Consider the following 20,290-nt stretch of genomic DNA (forward strand, 5'->3'; position numbering starts at 1 on the left):
GGTAGTCAACTAAGTCTTGAGGCCCTCAAAGTGAGATTGCGCAGTGCAGAGATCAGATGAATTGGCTGCTGGTCTTTGTCTTGTCCCAACCACAGGGGGACAGGTTTCTCTTGGTTACTTTTTTTTTTTTAGTCAGAAGATGTAGCCTGTGAATTTTTCAGGGTTGCTTTACCTAAGCCAGCTTGGAGACAGCTATCATCATTAAATATTAGGTTAGGGATTGACAGCTGGTTGGCGTAGCACCAGAATTCCACACGAGGACAGTTAGTAAAGGAGTAACGCCTTGCCACTGCCCATTAGACTACCATGATCCTTCTCACATGAGCAAAGATAAAAAGAACCAGGTTTTTTCCTATTTTTTTTTTTTCTTTTCACATTTGGAAGCCAACATTAAGCAAGGGTGTTACGACATACCTAGGTAATCCAACGCCTCCCCCTCTTCTATGCAGGCATGTGTCAAGCTCTTTCAGGAATTCAGTCCAAATGCACCGTTTTAGGTAAGCAGAACCTGGTGTCACGTATGTTGACAAAAACTAAAAGCTTGTATTTTACCCTGTAAGGCATTGCACAATAAGACTGAATATGAAAGTCCAGGACAGTTGGAGCTCTCTTCCCAAGAGAGGAGACTCCAGTTGTACTTCACACCTGTCCTTGGCTTTCTTCATAGCTCCGCCAGAAAACATCTCTTCTCTTCCCCTGCTCTGGACTTGTGGTTTGGTCCCTGAAGCCTTTGTCTGTAACTCCTCTGTGCCTAAAGATACTTTCATAAACAAGCATCAACTCTGTTGCCATCATCTTTAAGCTGACAAATAAGAGATCGGCCTCTCTGCTCTAAAGTAAAATAAGTTCTATCTTCTTCTTCCTAAAGCAAATTAAGTCACTTATTGGCAATGAGCTGTCAGAGAACTGACCTAAGGCTGAAATATCACTTTCAGCCACTTATTAATCAGGAGATAAAAATCACCATAACACCTGTACCTTAAGTAAGGAGAAAATAACACTGAAAAGGTTTGAACTGCTGTAAGGCCGTTTGACCAGCTTGCGGGCAGACTCTCTCAGCTGGGGGAGCAGGTACAGATTTTGACATTTGCTCAAAAGATTCTTCCTTGCCAACCATATCTGGGTTGCGACTAAGCCAGATGGCCTTAGTCCAGGGCTTGTAATCTGCCAAACGTAAAGGAAGGCGACAATTCTAGCTGAAGAGGAAATAAAAGAAACCAAAACAAACTTTAGAAATACTAATGACAACCCACGGCAATGGTAACCCATATCCACCCACAGATCTGCTGTAAGTAATTGGAAAGAAAAGGTTAAAAAAGGCAAAGACTAAAAGAAATTTTGTCTGTTGTTCTGAACATTTCTGATATTGTGGCTCTTGGAAGTAGCAAAGTAACTGCTTATAAACCATCTTCTGTGATGTCTCAAAGAGGAATGAATGGAACTATATTACAGTCTTTTATTCTCTACCAAAACTCTCAAAATCACAGCACCAGCAGCTCCTGGCTGGTAGGTTTGACATTAATGAAAAACGTCTTTCAGCTCTAAAAAGGATATGTCTAAATGACACAGGGAGGAGAAGTGTCTTTTAATCCACCTGAAATATTTAGCTTAATCCAAGATGTAACATTGCATTGCAATTTTTGTTCTGATTCATTTAAAATTTTTCTCCTTTTCTTTCTTTATTTTCTAACTTCATCTGACTTCTAAAGTGGAAATGGGGTAATGGTTTTAAACTGAAAGAGGGGAGATTTAGATTTTATATTAGGGGGAAATTCTCTCCTGTGCGGGCGGTGAGCCCCTGGCGCAGGGTGCCCCGAGAAGCTGTGGCTGCCCCATCCCTGGAGGGGTTCAAGGCCAGGTTGGACGGGGCTGGGAGCAACCTGGGCTGGGGGGAGGTGGCCCTGCCCAGGGCAGGGGGTTGGAACTGGGTGATCTTTAAGGTCTTTTCCAAATCTAAGCATTCTATGATTCTATGATTTCAGAATGAAAAAGACTACTGGTTTATCACAAGAATAAATTAAATGAAACATTTGCATTTTGTATTTTTCTCCACATCTTTAAAACAGTCACAAGATTTTCTTCAAATTCTCCCTACAAAATGTTAAAGAGCAACCCTCTTTAGATAGTACTCCATGCTACAGAGTCTAGTTACACCGACCAGTGCCACAAGGACACAGGAAACTGACTGCTACAAACATAATCCCATTGCACATTTAAATACATTTAATTCTGTTCTAAAGATTTAATTATTTTTTCCATTACATAGAGTCTAGTTACTACGCAATATCTGATATCTATCAGTAATTGACTGGATGTATTTAAGGACATTTGGTTTTTAATTTTCCCCTGAAGAAAACTTGATGGAAAGTGGGTCCAGAGTAGGTCCAGCTATTTTTCATCATTTGTCATCAGCCACGTAAGGGATGGAGCTGATTAGTATTTGGTAACATCTGTTTTCACAAGGAGGATCTAGAACGTTCAACAACCTAGTAAGTTTTTAGCTGTTTCCTTTTGCCCTGATAAACTACCACAGGTTTCATTTTGGACGATACCTGCATACTTATCTGTCAAGTAGACTGAGACCACCTGTCATTTAAAAAATTATCTAAAAAAAAAAAAGAAAGAAAGAAAAGCAGAAATACGTCTTCGATTTATACTCATACTGCTGAAAATGTAGGAAGAATGTTTGTGAAAGTCTTGAGGACCACTTTTCCTTAGTTCTAAACCCACAAAATCAATGCATCAAATGTTTTCCAAAAACTTCTATTTCGTGCTGAATACTACTGTTCTGCCAGCTCAGACTTGCATTCGTATGTGTATCTGACATTTCAGCTACAACGAAAAAAAAAAGTGAACAGCACAGCAGGCTGCTAATCTCAGACAAGTTTTTCTAAGTCAATACATGCTTTTTAAATACTTTCTGCTACTCAGAAGGAAGTAACATGCTGCAAAAAAAGCCTTTGTCTTTGAATAAGGTTTTGTCTTTACAGCACAAAAATGTGAAAAGATTCACCCTGGCATTGACCACCAGAAAGGCAATTTCAGTATCTTCTGTTTCAACAGATTTATTAAGAAAAGAATCCCACTACCAGATATATCTATGTCTATTTTAAACCATAGACCAAATCCTAGATCCTTAACTGAGCTAAAATACTACTAGTCAAAAATAAATTTTGATCAAGTAAGGAAGTCAATGCTTAAAATATTTCACAATTTATATCTAGTCAAAACCAATTTTATGTTCAATAAAAACTTTATTTTCCATGACAATTTTTCCTCACTTTTAGGCTTGGACAATACCCCTACTTCTGATCTGTGCCTACCCCCCCAGATTCTCCCTCCCCTCCTTGCCTTTTTACCTCCCGGGCCATCATTTGCTTTCTCTCTCCTCTTCAGATGGTTTTCAGCAACAGGCTCCCCAGCGAGCCCAACGGAGTCTCTCCATTTCACATGGAGGTACTGACAACGTTGACGTTCCAGGACAGAGTTGGGCAGAATGCCTTCGTTGCTGCAATAAGCATCAATAATGGCAACCATCACTTTGCATCAAGTAACCCTTTATTTTCTTGATTTGTGTACTTTTCCAAAATGTAGATAGCTGGTCATGGATGTGCCCTGAAAAGGTCAACAGCAGTTCTCCTCTTTCTACTTCTGCTATATGGAAAATTTTACGAGGGACTGTCCCAAATATTATTACCACTGATACACATCTATCTAGTAGAAGGCACATTACACCTTGGAAGATCAATATCTTTGGGGGAAATTTCCAGTCAAGCATTAAGGATTTAACATTTCCCCATAACTATCCTCAGCCAGTCAGTCCATTACAAAAATCCGAGTTTATAAAAATCTCAGCTTACCAAATTGGGCTTGGAATCGATCAAGGAACAACACACCCTTTCCCTTTCTTATTTATTTATTTTTGAAGCACTAAACACCCCACCCTCTAATTCCCAGAAAAAGAATTTGACAATAGACTTTCAAACGCTGTAGAAGTTTTACAGATATATAGAGCCAACTGTGTGCATTTATAATTACCTATAATTTCTCAATTTATTTATGGATAAAGTTGGTCAACACCCTAGTGGGGATTGAGCTGCTCAATTCAAGCGTCACAATAGCCAGAGAGAGCTGCCAAGTTCCAGTACAATATTCCAGAGCCAAGATTATTTTAAAATTATTTTCTACTACAGCACAGGCTACTTAGACAGATATCATACTAAATATGTCCAATTTCAATGTCAAAACTGATACAGCATTTTCTGAATCTGGAACTTTTAAATTAGTTGAGGATTTGAATCAAGTCAATGTATACAAAAGTATCTTTTGTTTCCCATTATCATTCAGTTGCCTCTGTAATTAATGGCAGATTTTGTCTATTAAATCATTTCTGAATCTTAAATAATCATCTGTGTTGACAAAATTTTCTAAAGCAACACACCAGATTTCAGCCTTATGTTATTATCAAGGAGACAAACCTCGTAGAGTAGAATAGAATAGGTAGTGCTCAATTTACTTTTCTTACTCAGCCATGAGGATGTGCATAAGAATAGAAGGCGACATTTTGAAGTAACGAAATATCCTAAGGCAGTAGCTGTCTTGCTTTTGTCACTCAGAATTACATATATCGCTTCTGATTACACGCTTCATCAAACAACAAGAGGGCATGATTAGTATTTTTTTGTTAAGACTCAAGAAAGGACGAGAAACTCTGCCTGAAAACGCGTATTGAAACAAGTTTGTATTTCTGGCTTTTGGAGTTTTGCTTCCACGCTGTTGATGTTGCGAGATGGGTCTCTGTGCGTTTAAGATAGGGCGAGGGAGAAACCCAACCCTTCAGCCTTAGCCTGAGAGCCCCTCAAACCCCGAGAGACAGCCGAGCAAAGCCTCTTTTATCAGTACATCTGGAAGTGAGCAGGAAGTACCAGCCCACTGGACCTCCACCTATTACTTGTTTGACAGCTGTGAGCTAACGTATGAGCAAGCAGACAATGGACAAACATGATGGGGTCATCCTTAATGCAGATAAATGAAATCTGATAACACACAGGATTTTACAAGGCTGCTAATGAAGGCGCTCAGGAAGCAATGGAAGGAAGACACACTCTACAGGGCTTTTTCCCCACTTCCAAACGTCTTGCAGCAGGACTCAAAGTTTTAAACCAAACAATTTGCAGATGAACTCCCTTCACGCCTTAAGGACAAGAGAATACGACATCCCGTTTCCTTCTGCTCTCCCAAGTAAAACCCACAGCTCAGTTCCTGAGGGTAGAGGTCTACAGGAATACAAAGGAAATGAAACGAGATCCCAGCCAATTTAGCTACTAGGCCGTAGTTTTCCCAATAATTTTGCTTAGTACAGTCAGTTTACCAGTGCAGTATTCTTTGGGACTGTCTCGTTCAGAAACGCAGCCTTAAAAAACTCAGCAAATCACACAAAGAAAGCCCCCAAACCTCTTATTATTTCACTCATTCGGGTGCCATAAAGTGACCAGAGTTATCCTTCTTCAGTGACAATGACTGACTTCGAGAAGCTGCTCCAATATTGCCCAGTGGGAAAAAGAAGACAGGAAAAATCCTTACCCTTCAATAAATTGCTTATAAAAAGCAATATAAAAAGCCAGGAAAGCAAGGAAGGGCACTCGGTTGTCTGCACACATACTAATCAACAAATATTTTCTAAGGCTGGCATGGGAATTGGATTGCTATGTACTTCAAGAACAGGTCATAAGCCGGTGAAGCGTAATCAATGGCTTCCAATGATACAAGATTTGAGTTGTATGTATAATGCATTGTACATAGTGTATATATAACACAATAAAAATTTCGGAAAGGGTGCACAAACAAGGTAGAGAGCAAGCATGGATAACGGCAAACTAGATAATAAAAAGCCCTACTTGTTTAGAGTTTCTAATAAAATTAAGTTAGGAAGGCTTTAAAACATATCCAAATGCACCAATCTGAACTCACTTGTTTGTTCAACAGAAATGAAGTTTTAAGTAAAGTCTAAACCAACACTAAATCAACATTACATATCGGTATTTCTGTCATTTGTAATTTCCAGCTGATTTTTTTCCCCCAAAATTCATCTCATTCCTCGTGATCTGCCATTTCAGAATTGTTTTATTGATATGCTTTGCTTTTATTTTCATTTATATACAGTTGACTACTGCTTGTTGACCTAGAAAAGCAACTAATTACACGCCAGTTTGGAGCTGTAACTGATTAAGTGTTTTTCCTCTGAAAAAAATCTTGAAGTCTGAGTTTTATTGTAATGTGACATTTACTTGCAAAGAGGCATGCACTTTAAAAGAGAATTTAATTTTTCTATACATTCACATTTGATTATATTCAAGTTTTAGCTTTCATCTATTAGTCTCCGGCTGATCAGGCCTTAGAAGACACAGCTGGTTTTGATTAAATAATTATTTAAAAAATAAACCTGATTTATACCAAATCTCTATAGAAACTTATTGCTTTCATATTTTTATGTAATAAATCCAGCATTGATAAATGCCAGCTCCCAGCTGGTTGTAAAACAGCATCATCCAGTCAAAAAAATTTTATGTTTTATAAAAAATAAGGCTGTTTTTTTTAAAACAGGTGGGGCTGTTTTTCTTATAAACAGATGTGTAACATTTCTTTGAAAGTTACTAGTTTTTCTTAACTAATATTGTTCTGAAAAAAAAATAATCTCGATTTCTATGAAAATAAACCCTAGTGCAGAAAGTCATACAGTTAAAAACATTTTTAAATGATTAATATATGAAAAGGATACATCTGACATTCAAACACGATTTAAGTTTCTGCTGTTGAGCCAACCCTACAGTGGCACTTCTTCTTGACCAAAGGAAGTGACCAAACATGAAGGTCTCTCTCCCATAGAAATCTATAGGATCAACTCGCAGTAACTGGCTCTGCTGACTGAGAAGTACCGGTGTTCTACTCCCAGAAAATGAGGTTTCTAAGTTAAAAAGACAATTCACAAAGTTATGCAAACCTTTGTTGTAACCTTTCTAGAACAGGAGAGCAAACGTGGCGTGTTCTCCCGTCCAGCTGCGCCAACCATTACTTTGCTGCCAATGCCATGGCAGTTACTAAAGCTCAGCACACTTTTAAGAAGCAATTCTTTAGTAATTTCCACTATACTCATAACTTCAGCCACAATGGTAGAGGTGAGTTGGGGAAAGAAACAACACAGAAAAAAATAACCAAAATAAATGAAGAATAAAAAAAAAAAAAAAAATCCACAAAGAGAAGACGACTGCAGTCTGCAAAAGAGAACGTGAAGGAACACCAGTGGTAGTGCATCGAGACGAAACATTTCCAGACGATAACTCTCTTGTCAGGTCCTTTTATGAATTCAGTTATATATCTTGTATCAGTTTCATAATATTCTTCAAAAGCCCCGGTAAGGATCTCAGTATTGAGGTCAAATAAGAGAAAAGATATCTAAATCGATACCCAAGGTACCAATTTAGTATAGTTTGATCGCTGTTATAGACAACAAGTATTTGTCAGGTACATATGAAGAACTTGCATACAAATTTTGGATTTAAAATTGTCTTCACCGTTTTGCCTTAAAAGGGACATCTGAGGAATGTTTTTACTTCACTGCTTTTGAAAAGAAAAATTCCTTCTGCATTCTGAGAATGTGATGCATCAACAATTATCTCCATGTACCTTTTCAGGGCTACTCCGACATCCCCCAAGTCTAGCTAAGCTTATTTACTTTCTCACTTTGAAAGGCCACCAGGCCAAGTGAGTAAATTGCATTATCACTGTTGATTCATTCTGTTATCGCCACAGAATTGTTTTTTCCCGTTTCAAAATTGTTCCACCTCTTCTCCCCCAAATTTCTCAGTTCTGGGGCTTCTGCGTCCATCTCAGCCCCATCTTTGTGTGTGAGAATTCTCTGCTCTGCTCTGGTCCACTCACAATTTGGGCTGGTGTCTCCCAGTGCTGGCACTAGATTCAACTGGGAACAGAAGACAATACCACCTAAAACAATACAACACCCTCTCTCTGATATTACTAATTTCTGTATGAAGGATAGCTGGAGCAATAAACAATTAAGTATTCATGCAGGTGGGCAGCGGTCTTTACTGGAACAAGTCTCTACTTTATGGCTGAGGCACTGCCCAACCACATGGTGTCCAGGAAAGAGGACAGAGACCCTCAGGGTGACACTCCCCGCTGATCTGGAGCATGGTTAGATCTTAATCAACTTCAAACTGAAAGAGGGGAGATTCAGATTAGATACTAGGAAGAAATTTTTCCCTGTGAGGGCGGTGAGCCCCTGGCGCAGGGTGCCCCGAGAAGCTGTGGCTGCCCCATCCCTGGAGGTGTTCAAGGCCAGGTTGGACAGGGCTGGGAGCAGCCTGGGCTGGGGAGTGGAACTAGATGATCTTTAAGGTCTCTTCCAACCCAAACCATTCTATGATTCATTGCTATTTCTGAGCATTTTGCCATTATATGCACTTCACAAACAAGAGGAAACTCCAGTGAATTTCAGCCAGCTTTCTCTTCTGTGACGATAAAAACCTAGGAGGACTTCAAGACCCTGTGTCCCATAAATAAGGGTTTAATGTCATGGGCAGTCAGCAAGTATGCTGCAAGTCGAGTCAAGGTCACAAAAGCTGTAGTACAGCTATAATGTATGTTTCAGAGCAGATAGCCAAGACCTCCTGATTTCTGTATGCAGATAAGACTGATTAGAACAGGACTTGGAGAAAAGCAGAAAAAGCCTTTTTCTCTTCATCATGGCTCAGACTAATAAATTTAAGCAGCTTGTCTGTGCACATGAATTCTGATACTCCACTCCAAGCTAGCTAGGCCTTCGCAACACGTACAAAGATCTCAGCGTCAGCATTACCCGCTGTAGGATTTTAGACTGCAGAAAGAGCAACATCAGCTTAGCTGGGAGTTTGCACAAGGGAAAAGAAAAGTGCGCACAAAATGCTGATTAGGGCTCATAATCATAGGGGAAAAATTTATGATGACTAGGATATCCTGCCTCCACCCTATCACGTAACTCTGCCTGCCTACCTAAACAAATAAAGCGTTGTATGATTTATACTCCTTAATGTTAATTAGTCTTCTTTTCATGTTTCCTTTCGAAGTCAAATAAGTGTTTTAAAACATGTAAAAAAGTTCATTTTTGGTTTGTTTTCTTAGAAATACTAAGTGAAACAACTCTGTGTAAAGTAAACTATGACATTAGAAAAATGTATCGAGGACTTAAAAAGCTACAGTAGCGGGAGTATTGTTGAACGTTTAAATTGCGTTTTAAGGGTACGGATTAATGTTTTGTATAAACCTTGCTGCAATATCCACAAGCGACGTCCTATCCAATAAATACAATGAAAAACACGTGTATGGGTGTGTGTGAGAAAGAGACGGGGAGTTAGTTATAAAAAATGTAATCCTTAAATAAAATAATTAAATTTTAATAGATGTGAACTTGGGAATACTTAAAATGCTTATGCCAGTCTAAAAATTATTAATTGCTCCGTTAAGACCAGAGATTCCCACAAAGGCTGTTTTGTGAAGAGTCCACATAGAGAACGAAAACAATTATTCTTAGGAGAAACTTTGGGGTTGGGTGTTGATAAAGCAGCTTTGTTGTGTTACATTCATTGGGTTTCTGGCTTCATTACCGATTGCCTCAAAAGCCAGAAAATGCATGGTGAGTTTAAGAAGCAGGCTTGAAAAGCCAGGTTCATTGCAACATTATTTTACGCTCCAAAGCTTCCTCAAAATTTTTCCCCTGGTAATTATCGATTGGTGTCCACCAAAATTTCACACACCTTCTTATTGATAATGGTGAGTTGGTAGCCGCTTCTTTGTAAAACAGTGGTTGGTTGCTCCCCAGCATGAATAAGGTATCACCGGTTCCTACGTAGCAGATGAAGAAATTCCTCAGAAACCTCATGAAATTTTCACTTTAATAAACAGATTAGTGCCCCTTATAGAAAGTAGTCATTTGAAAAAGTTAAGGTCAGAAGCCAATAAATAAATGGAAACATTCTAACCCTGGCAAGAAATTTTACTGTTCTATTCACAATTATTTTGGTGATTTGTTACACCAGCTGTCAGTGGGTAGAGGAGATTTATCGGGTTCAACTCTCCCCACCATCAAATGTAGACTTTACAGTATCATGGTTCCCCAACTACTGTTTGGATGTAAAAGAAAGGAAGGTGTTCTCAGCATCTGTTCAAGTGGAAGATACTGACACATTTCGTTACTAGGTGGGGGAATATCACATGATGCTCACCAGGAGCATCCTGATGTCCTGACGACGAGATCATCTTGCACCCAGCAGTTCTCAGGCTGAACAGCAGCTCATGTTGACAAACCTTTCACACAGGAGCGATGGTAGCTCTTAGGCACAGCAGATAACAATTTGTATCTTTACAAGCTCCAGCTCAATTTCAGGCTGTCAAAAGCCACCCGGTTGTAACTGCTGTAAAGATTTCGTATTGCATTATTCTTGAGTTCCAGTAAGAAACTCTAGCTAGCCTACAAATGACCCTTTTAGGAATACAGAGAGTTCCTGCGAACCCAAACACTTTTAATGCAGTAACACACTGCCTTCGTTTTTATACCTGGAGACAGCTTACGTTGCCATTCAGAGGCTCCTAAATTTAGATCCAGTTTCTGAAGTTAAAATTTCGGTTTAAAGGCTTATACTTATCACCTAATGGAAACTGTACTTTGAACATTCCGGTCTTTTTCCTCATTTGAAAAAACAAATTGTCCTGGGAATCCATGCAGCTTCAGCAGTGCAAAGTGAGAGAAGATTAATGTTTCTATGTCTCAAGGAAGAGTTGCTCTTGTTGTATTTCAGAATAGGACAACAGTGACTTTCTGGTTACGATGTAAGAATCAATCTTCTTACACGGTCCACGCAGGATCTCTAACATCGTTATACGTATTTGTGAAATACCCAAAGAGCAGTATAGCAGTGTGTAAAATATTTTTTACTATTACACTACAAAGTTTTTGGGTTGCTATCTAACTGAGAAAGATGTAACTAGCCAAATATCAAAACACAGCTACCACTTCCCAACCTGCAAAGATGGTTGATCACAGTCGTCTTGTGCACATACCAAAACTAATTACTGGATTGAACATTTAAGGAAACAACTACTGTACCGTGTTCAAGTAGAAAGAAGACTTAGCTGTTCCTGTGTTTTGATCTTTATTGGTATCCAAGTTGTCATTTAATCAGAACACTGCCAAAGCACTTGATGCTGCCAGTACAGCCTAATCAAAGGCATAGTGTGAATAAAACATTAAAAAAGATTAAAATTACTTAATCAGTGAAATTAAAGCTACTTTCCAATACAGGAATGTTTAAGGTCTGGTGATGTGATTATCTTGATTGTCTTTCTGGCCTCAATTCAACAATTTATTATCTCAGTTTCAGATGAAATAAATCTGAAGGGGAATAGACATCCGCTCTAACTTAGTTTGTTTTGGCATAGCATTCAACAAAAGACTTTCATTTATGTACCATATGATTTGAGAAAACAGGTTGCAATTACTGCACAAAATATGCCATCATTCTCACTCATTAAATCCAGGCAATATTTTTTGCTTCTCATAAATCCTCAGATTCTCTTCCTCCCCTGTGAATTTGCTTCCTAATCATTCATTCACTAATGAAAATACAATTACTATAGAAATCACAGTTTCTGAAACCCTCTAATTTGGCACATATTAAGCATTTTATTTTACAAAAAATAGGAAGAGAATTTTAACTCAGACTGGTTTTAGACGTTAAAAATAAAACCAGTTACAGAAGAATTGTATTTTACAGGACTATAATATAGTCAGACGATCATTCCAAAGAGTACCTATTTCAAACAACAGTACAAAGCCATTTAATTTAGATGAAATCTTGGACATCTAGTCAAGTAAATGTTGTTTTAAGGCCAAGGTGCTGAACATGGCTATGACACTTAGATTATACTTGGAACAACCCACAAAAGCAAGTGTCTGAGTGGCATGGTCTTCTGAAACTTTACTAATAAAAGAACTGCAAAGCGAAGTTACAGAAAGTCTTATTGTAAACTGTGCAAGAAATACCTTCTCATCTGCCTTTCCATTGATGCAAAAGGAGAATCCAGGGAAAAGAATACTTTGATTCTATTATTCTATCCAGACAATAAATTTTGACCACTTTCCCTCTTCAGACAACAGATTCTTAGCTAAGAACGCCAAGATCTTTGAAGGTTCTCATCCTTAAGAAAAGTGGCCTGACAGTTTCCTGTTTTCCTGATTTCATAACAATCCTTATTGCCTGTATCCAGGGACATTATTCGGTCTGAAGCCCTACACTACTCTTAACAAGTGCATCCCCAGCAGCGTGGCCAGCAGGATGAGGGAAGGGATTCTGCCCCTCTGCTCCACTCTGGGGAGATGCCCCTGCTCATGGCAGGGGGGTTGGACTAGATCATAGAATCATAGAATGGTTTATGTTGGAAAGGACCTTGAAAATCATCGAGTTCCAACCCCCCTGCCATAGGCAGGGACACCTCCCACCACACCAGGTTGCCCAAGGCCACCTCCAGCCTGGCCTTGAACACCTCCAGGGATGGGGCCTCAACACCCTCTCTGGGCAACCTGGGCCAGTGCCGCACCACCCTCACAGGGAAAAACTTCTTCCTCATGTTCAATCTGAACCTGCCCTCTTCCAGTTTAAAGCCATTCCCCTTTGGCCTATCGCTACATGCCCCAGTAAAGAGTCCTTCCCCAGCTCTCCTGTAGGCCCCCTTTAGGGACTGGAAGGCCGCAAGAAGATCTCCCCGGAGCCTTCTCTTCTCCAGGCTGAACAGCCCCAACTCTCTCAGCCTGTCCTCAGAGGAGAGGTGCTCCAGCCCTTACATCATCCTCGTGGCTCTCCTCTCCAGCAGGTCCATGTCCTTCTTCTGTTGGGGACTCCAGAGCTGGATGCAGTACTCCAGGTGGGGTCTCACGAGAGTGGAGTAGAGGGGCAGTGCTGGCCACACTTCTCCTGATGCAGCCCAGGATACGGTTGGCCTTCATTGTTTCCCTTTTTGAAAATAGGGGTTATGTTTCCCCTTTTCCAGTCGGCAGGAACCTCGCCAGACCACCACGAATTCTCAAATATGATGGCTAGTGGCTTAGCAACCTCATCTGCCAGTTCCCTCAGGACCCACGGATGTATCTCATCAGGTCCCACAGACTTGTGCACCTTCAGATTCCTCAGGTGGTCTCGTACTTGATCTTCACCTACAGCGGGTGGTTCTCCATTTTCCCAGTCCTCGCCTTTGCATTCAGCGTCATGGGCAGTGTGGCTGCAGTCCTTGCCAGTGAAGACTGAGGCAAAAAAGTCACTGTATACCTCAGCTCTGTCTCTGTCCCGGATAACCAGTTCTTGTGTTTCCTTCTGGAGAGGGCCCACAGTTTCCCTAGTCTTTCTTTTCTCGCTGACATACTTAAAGAAGGATTTTTTGTTTGTCCTGATGTCCCTGGCCAGATTTAGTTCTTTCTGGGCTTTAGCTTGTCTAACCCAATCCCTGGCTGCTCAAACGATTCCTCTGTATTCCTCCCAGGCTACCCTCCCCTGTTTCCAATCCCCATAGGCCTCCTTTCTCCTTTTGGTCATGTCCAGGATCTCCTTGTTCATCCATGCAGGCCTCCTGGCTTTTCTGCCTGCCTTCCTCTTTGTAGGGATGCATTGCTCCTGAGCTTGGAGGAGGTGGTCCTTGAATATTAACCAACTGTCTTGGGCCCCTCTTCCCTCCAGCGCTTCATCCCATGGCACCACACCAAGCAGATTCTTCAAGAGGCCAAAGTCAGCTCTCGCAAAGTCCAGGGTGGTCAGCCTGCTGCACACCTTCCTCGTTGCCTCGAGGATCTCAAACTCGACCATTTCATCGTCACTACAGCCCAGGCTACCCTTGAGTTGGACACTGTCTAGCAGCCCCTCCTTGTTGGTAAGAACAAGGTCCAGCATAGCTCCTCTCCTCGTTGGCTCCTCAACCATTTGGAGAAGGAAGTTGTCCTTGATGCAATCCAAGAACCTCCTGGATTGTCTATGCCTGGCTGTGGTACCCTTCCAATAGATGTCAGGGTGGTTGAAGTAACCCATGAGAACCAGGGTCTGTGAACGTGATGCCGCCCTTATCTGTCTATAAAGTGCTTCATTCACTCAGTCTTCTTGGTCAGGTGGCCTCTAGCAGACCCCCACTGTAATGTCCCCTGCTCCTGATTTCCCTTTAATCCTGACTTGTTGGCTCTTTATCCATCCCTAGGCTGAGCTCCATACATTCCAGCTGCTCGTTGACATATAAGGCAACACCGCCTCCTCATTTCCCTTGCCTGTCTCTCCTGAAGAGCCTGTAGCCTTCCATGGTAACACTCCAGTCATAGGAGTCATCCCACCAAGTTTCTACAATGCCAATGAGATCATAGCCTTGGAGGCGTGCACACATAGATAGTCTTTAAAGGTCCCTTCCAATCCAAACTGTTTGATGATTCTATGAACAAGCGTTGCTGTCATGGCTAAGTACTATAATGCCAGTACAGAGCAAACCACTTTTCTGTTTCCACCTCTACTGATATCAACAAGTGTTTGTTTGAAAAAGTTCATTTTCTTCTACACTCTCTTCATTAATTATTGTTTTTCAAACACTTCACTTGTGTTGAATTACTAACAGCAACAACGAATCTTTGCAGGTTTTACAGAGAGGCATCGTTTTGGCCGGTGTTCTACTCGCTAGGGGCAAGCATGAAAGGTGAAAACACTGTGAACTAAGACTGAAATAAGTTAAATTGGTGGAAACAAGCTGTAAGAAACCTTGTTTAGCCAATATAACATCCTTCAAATACGTAAAAGCAACTGCCTTTGAGATGTCTTACAAAATTTGGATGATCCAAGGGTGATCCAATTAATTGTAATATCATTTTACAGTAGGGTGTAAAGAAGAGATTAGTCAACAAGACTTCAGTTTCACAAAGATGGTTTCTAGAAGTAAGAACACCAAAACAGTGGCACAAATTGTCTAGGGATGCAGGAGTTCTGTGCCCAGCTGGACATTAAATACTCTTTAGGGAAGACAAATATATAAACGACACTGCTTTGGGGTAAGAGAATAAACTAGAGGAACTGTTGACATGCTTTGAAGGCCTACTGTCCACGTCCTTCTATGATTTCTGTTATAGAATAAATGCCTTAAAAAAGAAATAAATAAAGAGTGCTTCTGACTTAGTTGCAAGAAGCAGATAAGCATACGGTGAACTGGTCACCAAAGCAGTGAATCAGCTTCACTTCTGTAGGGGGAGCTTGGGTTCGCCCTGCCATGTCCATTTCTCGGGTTCTTTTTCAAGTTTTGTGTCTCCATTTGCACCATTACACATAAACTCCAAAGAGCAGCCCAATTTCCTGAGAGGAGCTCTGAGTCTCTGGCAACATTTAGACAAATATTTCTGCTATTATCTAGAGAATATTGTCATTTTAAAAAAAAAGTATCAAAGTACCTGCTCTCTATATATCCTGTTGCTAATAGATGACCTTCCCTCAGTGATCAGACAAGGTTTGAGACGTTACTCTTATTCTACATCCATTTACTTCAATAAATTCAATCAAACAAATTCTCACTGACCAAAATAGCAAAATTCAACGCAAATGTTTTATTTTTCTGCTATTAATTGCTGAATGCACATTTAAACAGCATTAAACCAATACAACAAACCTCCCTATTATTTCAATATTTTGACATAGATTCTTTTCTGGAGGAATCTTAATTTTAACGGTGTGCATCAGCAATTGCAAGAGAAATAAAAGCATTATATGGATGTGAAATTACTTCAAAATCTACTATTACAAAGCAAGAAAATTCGAAGTAAAATTTACACTGAAAAGAAATCTAAATACATAAAGGAAAGAAATACACAGTACGACACTAAAATAACTTCTAGATCACAATTACACAGCTATTCCAGACTGCACTTACATTAGTGTTCTTTTACTTCAGTTTCTACTTTCTATAGATACTTTCGTCTGTTTTACTTTGTTCAAGTGGAAGATCCTAATTGGCCCTACCTTTAAGAGAATATATTGTAAACTCATTTAACAAAGTCAAAAAGAAATTGAAAACAGCACTTGAATTGTATACAAAACTGTGTCCAACAGCAGCGCTAATATATTAACCTTCATAAAACCATATGCTGTTGAAAGAATAAATCCCTTCATATTCCAGAATAAGAACCAGAGTAATACAGAGGCTTATTGGTTTGCCGGGGGCAGAACACAGGAAACCTCAAAACAGAACTGGGAATGGAGTTGCTTACATCTAGTTTATCTTCTTGTATGATTTGCATAAACCAGCTGATTTTGGTAATGATTATCCTCTTTTTTTTATAAGAAGTACATTAGTTAAGCATCTTTAATCTTAATGGCTTATTGATAATAATCTAACTGAAAAGATTATATATTACAAAAGACTATCCAACTATTTCCACAGGTTTATATGGGATGAGAAATTCTGATTAAAACATCATTACATGTCATCTACAAAAGTAAACTTCTGTGTTGACTGCTATTTGTCATATCTCTCAATATCAGGTTTCATAAGAAAATATTAATATTAAAAATATATTAACTATTGAGCTTAAGAGGTGTTTATATCTCTTAGTTAACTACAGTAGTTTAAGGAAAATTAAGTGTGGTTTTGGATGCTCTGACTGCAGACTCAAAGTTTCATTCAAGGCTTATTAAAGTCAGTGGCAAACCCAATACAGATATCAGGACTAGTTCCAAGATCCTCTTCCAAAACTTAAAATGAAGGCTTTAATTTTCTGTCACTACCCTCAGCCTTTACGACACCACAGTTGGCTGTAAAGTATCACTTACAAGATGAAACATGGAACATCTGTTGAAACCACTTTGGGGACATGAAAGAAAACAATTTCTTCAAGTTTTTTGTTTTTAATATAGAACAGGTTACTTAAAAAAACTCAGGGATTTTCGTAGGACCAAACTATACATTTTTCCCATGTTCAATACATGTTTTTTCCATTAAATCTGTGTTTGGTATTGTAATTTGTCTTTAAACAGTGCTTACAGAGATAACATTAAAAGTTGCCGTGTAACAAATGAGATTTCCTCTTATTGTGAAGAAGAAAACACTCCCTCTGAGTCACAGTTAGTGGAGAAGAGGGGGGGACACGGCTACGAGATTGTTTCTTTATTTAGTTACGGGTGCCAAATTGGACCGCATGCACATTCGTCAGGTATTTCAACCAAGTTCCTTTCTTAAATTGTTTCAAGTGTTTCATTTTTTGAGTATAGTTTAATTACATGAGAGGCAGATTAACGCTGAAAGATGATTGCAGCACTGAGTTGAAAGCTCTGCTTTAAGAGAATACCAACTCTTTAAAAATTCACACGGCTTTTTACTATGACAATTAAAATACAAAATAATCTGGAAAAATTATATTAATTTAGAAATAAATTGTTAAGACTATGTATAGTCCTAAAAGTTCACCTAGAAAAGATACCATTTTAATAAGTTACACTATATTTAGATATTCCAAAAAGAAGCTCCCACCGTAGTCTATGTTACAAACATCGGCACTGGAATGTTTCCCTGGTTGAAGGCAGTTCACGACATAATATGTTGGGTTATGAATAGAGACTTCTGTGCCAAAAAGTTGGGAGGAAAAAGAAAGGTAATTTTTATCAGTTGGACTCATAAAAGCATCAGCTTCTCTAAGCTCCTATAACTCACATGGCTATGAAGTTTTACAATTTCATCATATCCCTTTCTAAAACAGTCTACCAACATTTTCTTGGCATATTTCAGAAGGGAACCAAGTTTGGTTTGGGTTTTTTTTCGTTTGTTTTTTTTTTTGTTGTTGTTGTTTGTTTATTTTAATTAAACCAACTGACATTACATTCCTGTGACCAATTCACTTTTTGGCTTTCATTTGGAAATTGTTTCTGCTGCCTCTTTTGGCCAGTGAGGGGCTGAAAGGCAGCACATATATATATAACAGGTTACCAAAAGATGCAAAAATCACCTGTCTGATGACCCAGCAGAGAAAAAGAAAAGGATCACATGGCACTTCTATTTGACTCTGAGATGAGTCAATACTCTCAAAGCTTCTCCATCCCTGATTGCTGCCAGGACTCCACTTTGAAGCACCAGTTTTGACTTCTGGAGTACCATGAAGGAAGAACCAAGCCCTGGGCAAAGGCAAGGAGGGCTTTAAACCACTCTGGGAAGCAGCCACCTTTGGTCATATTGTGCCACCAGGACACCAGATATCAAATAGAAAATGTCATGGTGAGTCATTTTGACATCTCCTCTTCACTGTCCTGTAGTTTCTGCTGGAGCAACCATGGCAGCACAGAGGAGTCCAGGTATCAAATGGAATAAAGCAGGAGTATGTTGTTATGCCCATGCAACTCCTCCCTAGCTATAAGCCTAACCTAAAGCCTCTTCAATTTGATTAAAAGCATTTTATTTAGTCTTCTGTAAGTCCCATGACTGGAATTATGGAACCAATGCAGATACTCTGGGGTCATTTTTCTAAATACGCATACGGAAGAAATAAGTATTTCCGAGTGGAAGAGCCTCTCAGCATTAATAAAATAATCAGTAGGCTCATTAATAAATGCCAACTTATTTGCAGATCTTTAAGTAACGTGCTACACTGATATCTCATTTGGCACTGGTGGCCCACTTCTGAGTTTTCCCAAAGTGCATTCTCATTGTGATGTCTCCCAGAGCCTACAGAATAGAATCAGAGAATCATAGAATCGCTGAGGTTGGAAGGGACCTTTAAGATCATCAAATCCAACCATTACCCTCCCCTGACAAAACCACTGCTAAACCATGTCCCCAAGTACCACCTCTACACTTTTTTAAACACCTCCAGGGATGGCGAAACCACCCCCACCCCCGGGGCAGCCTAATACAATGTTTAATAACCCTTTCAGTGAAAAAATGTTTTTTAATATCCAATCTAAACCTCATCTGACATAACTTGAACCCATTTCCTCTCGTCCTATCCCTTGTCACCAGGGAGAAGATGTCAGCCCCCACCTCTCTACAACCTCTATGTACTACGTGCTCTTCTTGTGAACAGTTAAACCTGAATGTGTTCCAAACTAAAAATAATGTTTTTTCCTCTTATAGAAAAACCAGAATACCTCCAACAGGCAGAGTCAAGCCAGGCTGCTACAATCTGTTTGAATAATTTCATAGCACATTATTATAGCTAATTAAAATGGAATCCTTTCTAAATGGCAGCATCTAGCACATCAGCCAAACAAATTATTACATGGTACGCACTGAACACCATGAAACCACAAAACGTTTTGGAATATGCTTGGGTGCCAGAATGTCATATTAGGTTATCACTTTGCCAGCTAGTTTGCATTCAGCTTCTTCTCATTCGGAGGTTGTTTTTTGACATTGTATGGCAAAATCAAAATGAACCCTCAAGCTTTCCCTACAATATCGTGAACAGTCTGACCCTTTAGCACCATATCGTTTTAGCCAAGTCAGACAACTGTATGTGGATTTGCTTTGGTTTATGGTAGATAGCAAGTATTTGAAGACGTACTCTATCAAGAATACAAAGTGACTGAACAGGGAAATAAACACATCAGGTGAAGGCTGAAAATATCTGAAGCAAAGTTTCTAATTCATCCATATTTTTGTCACCATCTGTACCTGAACAATGAAGCTGATCTAAGAAGTCCAGTTGTTAAAAACAACACACCGGATACAAAGCTCCAAAGCATAATTCATGAAAACTTTCATCTGTTTTGAAAGAGTTGCAGATAAACTGCATTTCTGTAAGTGCAACAGTACAAGTTTCAGCGATAGCTTTGCGATACGCCTGCTTTAGTTCACTGCAGAAGAACAAGACTACGTCTAATCTAAATTTGTCATTTCTAAACCAGTTGAAGGAAATATTTTTCTCTACAGAAAAAAATTGTCTGAATGAGACTCAATGGTACTAAGAGAAAACTCGACAGAGTAAAAAAAGGGTATATTTTTATGGGTTCGAACGTGCACTTTATTAGACATCACAGTTTTCCACCTTTTGTAGTGTTCCACCACACTTATTTCACTTATTTGAGAAAGTTCAACTCTCTGTTGAGGTAATTGCCCTAAATATACACACCACAGCACTTTTCAGCGTAAGGTAAAGAAACTTTAAATGAGTTTGTCTGGCTATCAGAAATAGTCACAGTAGCAGATACCAGAAATTGCGGAGTCCAGACCTTTCTTTACTAATCTT

Source organism: Vanellus vanellus (genome assembly GCF_965231255.1).
Source record: "Vanellus vanellus genome assembly, chromosome: 4".
Taxonomy (NCBI): domain Eukaryota; kingdom Metazoa; phylum Chordata; class Aves; order Charadriiformes; family Charadriidae; genus Vanellus; species Vanellus vanellus.